The sequence below is a fragment of the Vombatus ursinus genome, unplaced genomic scaffold (genome assembly GCF_900497805.2).
Source record: "Vombatus ursinus unplaced genomic scaffold, bare-nosed wombat genome assembly UNPS02014791.1, whole genome shotgun sequence".
NCBI classification, from domain to species: domain Eukaryota; kingdom Metazoa; phylum Chordata; class Mammalia; order Diprotodontia; family Vombatidae; genus Vombatus; species Vombatus ursinus.
The window spans coordinates 63,151,839-63,155,256 of record NW_020954569.1 but is presented as its reverse complement, the minus strand read 5'-3'; the positions used below and the strand labels follow the sequence as shown (position 1 = coordinate 63,155,256).

The 3,418-nt window shown below is 38.2% G+C and overlaps 1 protein-coding gene across 4 annotated transcripts in view; it reads left to right on the top strand.

The window, feature by feature from the left end:
- Window positions 1-3,418, top strand: part of PSTPIP2 (proline-serine-threonine phosphatase interacting protein 2) — an 82,734-nt gene that overhangs the window by 5,253 nt on the left and 74,063 nt on the right. The window lies entirely within an intron of this gene.

Genomic DNA, 3,418 nt, shown 5'->3' with positions numbered 1-3,418 from the left:
AGGCTTTCAGTGCCAAACAGAGGAGTTTGTATTATCTTGGAGGTGAGAGGGAACCACTGAACAGAGCAATATGGTCAGACCTGCTATGCTGTAGGTATATGCTATTTTGGCACCTTCGTGGAGGATGGATGGAAAAAGGAGAGGCTTGGGAGAGGGAAGCCAATTAGGAGTTGCAATAATCCAGGTGAGATGTCATGAGTTCTATGTGTCTCTCTTTCCTCATATGTAAAACAGGGATACAGATACTTCCATTATTTCACAAGATTGTTGTGAGGAAAGCAAAAACCTTAAAGTGCTATGTGCCTATAAAGTGTCATTATTATATAAATTAATACTGTGTAGGTTTCTCTTTGTCACATCACCTCTATCTGCCTCAGTTTCCTTAGCTGTAAAATGGAGATAATAAGAGCACTTTTGTTTTAAGGTTGTTGTGAAGATCAAATGAGGTAATATTTATAAAGTGCTTAGCACAGTGCCTGGCTGTGTAGTAAGTGCTTAATAGATGCTTGTCTCCTTCCTCCTCTTTGTTTCTGTCTTCCTCGTTAGACCGTAAAATCTCCCCATGGTAGTGACCAGGTGCCAGATTTCTTCTGTGTCTTTCCACCTCAGCTAGTGATTGTATTCTCTTGAATGAGCTGCTGTTCAAACAGGTGCCTGCAGATAGTGTGGGTCAAGATAGTAAAGTCAGTTTTGGGGAGCCCCCAGTTTGCCTTTTTTTCTCCTTTCTTCCACATCCCCCTGATGTTCCTTCCTTTTCTTTGGGTACACAGTGCTTTTTTGTTCTCTTTCTCCACCCTTCCTTTTTTCAGGAACTGTTGCTGTATGTTAAGCTATCCATATGTAAGCTTTGTAAGAAGGTCCTCTTCTAAGCCCTCCTCTGGTACCCACTCTTGTAGGTCCTGTCAAACTTTCTCCCATTAAAGGAATTTCAGGCCTCACTTAGTAGATACAAGAAGCATTTTGTGGGAAGAAGAGGGAGAACCCCTAAAATCATTATGTAAGTAGTTGCTGTCTCTTCAGAGTAATACTGATCCAGTTTCAGCAGGAGACTTTGGAAATAACCACATATTCCCAACACTGTCATATAGGTGAATCCCAGAATGGGGAGAAAGGCACAGGTAGCAGGGAGGCAAGTTGGTTTCTACCTGATGGAAAGATCTCAAGCCTTTTGATTTACAGGCAGTGCCTTTCTTACTGAGCAAGTAGATGAACAAGCCTCCCAACAGACTTCTTCTTGGCTTTTTCTGGTTCTGGTTCTTCTGGCTATAGAAAGCTGGACATCTGCTCCCTATTTGAATTCCTGTTGCTAAAGCTAATTGACTTGCTCATGCTCTCTCCCTTGACTTTCTCACATTTGAATAATCCCATGGAGCCTTGGCAAAAGCTCATAGGATCAGAGATTCAGTGCTGGAAGAGATTTTAATTTAATATGATTAAAATAATTTATTCTAGATTTGTAATGCTCTCTCTTTCTTGTTTGGTCATGGATTCTTCCCCTCCCCATAGATCTGACGGGTAGACTAGTCTTTTCTCTTCTAATTTCATTGCTTCATTGTCTATGGTACCTTTTAGCAAGATGTAGTTTCCTTACTTATCTCTTTTAATTAGGTGTGTTTTCGATTTTACTTTGTCTAAGATTAGGATTACCACCCCTGCTTTTTTTTTTTTAACTTCAGCTGAAGCATAATAGATTCTGCTCCAGCCCCTCACCTTTATTCTATGTGTGTATCTCTGCTTCAAGTATGTTTCTTGTACGCAATATACTGTAGGATTCTGGTTTTTGATACATTCTGATATCTGTTTTATGGGAGAGCTTATCCCATTCACATTTACAGTTATGATTGCTACGTGTGTATTTCCCTCTACCCTATTCTTCCTCCTGTTTGTCCTCTCTCTCCTCTTACCCTTTCACACCTCACCAGTGTTTTGCTTCAGTCTATCACCTCCCCTCTTCTGCTCTCCCTTTTGTCAGTCCCCACTCCCCACCTTCTTTATTTAATCTCCTCCCCTCCTACTTCTCTGTCTGGTAAGATAGATTTCTATATTCAACTGATTGTGTATATTATTCCCTCTTTGAGCCAATATTGATGAGAGTAAGGTTCAAGTGATGTCCCTTTGCCCACCTTCTCATCTTCTCCTCCAATGTAATAGGTCTTTCTCACCTCTCCATTTGGGATAATTTATCCCATTCTACCTCTCTCTTCCTTCTTCACTCATCATATCCTCTTTTTCATTCCTTCATTATTTGTATGTCATTCCCTTAAATTCACCTTATACCTGTACCCTCTGTTGATGTATATTCCTTCTGTCTGTGCTGTTAGTGATACAATATTTAAGAGTTACAAGAATCATCTTCCCATGTAAGGATGTAAACAGTTTAGCTCTCTTGAATCACTTATGTTTTCTTTCTCCTTTTTACTTGTTTATGCTTCTCTTGAGTCTTGATATGGGAGGTCAAATTTTTGGTTTAGTTCTGGTCTTCTCCTTATGAAGGCTTGAAATCCTTTTATTTTGTTGAATGACCATTTTTTTCCCTTAATGAATGATACTTAATTTTGCCAGATAAGTGATTCTTGGTTGTAGTCCTAGCTCCTTTGCCCTCCAGAATATCATGTTCCATGACCTCTGATTTAATGTTGCAGCTGCCAAGCCCTGTGTGATCCTGATTGTGACTCTGCAATATTTGAGTTGTTTCTTTCTGACCACTTGTATTCTTTTCCTTGACCTGGTAGTTCTGAAATCTGGCTATAACGTCCCTTGAGGTTTTTATTTTGAGATCTCTTTCGTGGGGTGATTAGTGGATTCTTTTAATGCCCATTTTGCCCTCTGGATCCAGAACCCAGGGCAGTTTTTCTTGATAATTTCTTGAAAGATGCTGTCCAGGTCCTTCTTTTGATTATGGCTTTCAGATAGTCCAATGATGCTAACATTGTCTCTCCTGGATCTGTTTTCCAAGTCAGTTATTTTTCCCATGAAGTATTTTACATTTTCTTCCATTTTTTTTCATTCTTTTGAATTTGTTTGATTGATTCATGATGTCTCATAGAGTCATTAGCTTCCACTTGCCCAATTCTAGCTTTTAAGGTGTTGTTTTCCTCAATTAGCTTTTGTACTTTCTTTTTATTTGGCCAATTGTACTCTTTTTATTTTATTTTATTTTAATTTTTATTTATTATTTTTAATTGTACTTTTTAAGAAGTTGTTTTCTTCAGTGGATTTTTGTATGTCCTTTTCCATTTGGCCAATCCTACTTTTTAAGCAATTTTCCAAGCTATTGACTCTTTCTTCATAATTCTCTTGCATCACTCTCCTTTCTTTTCCCAATTTTTCTTCTCCTCTCTGGTAGGATTTTTAAAAATTTTTAATCAATTTATTTTGAATTATCAACAATCACTTCCATAAGCTTTTGAGTTTTAAA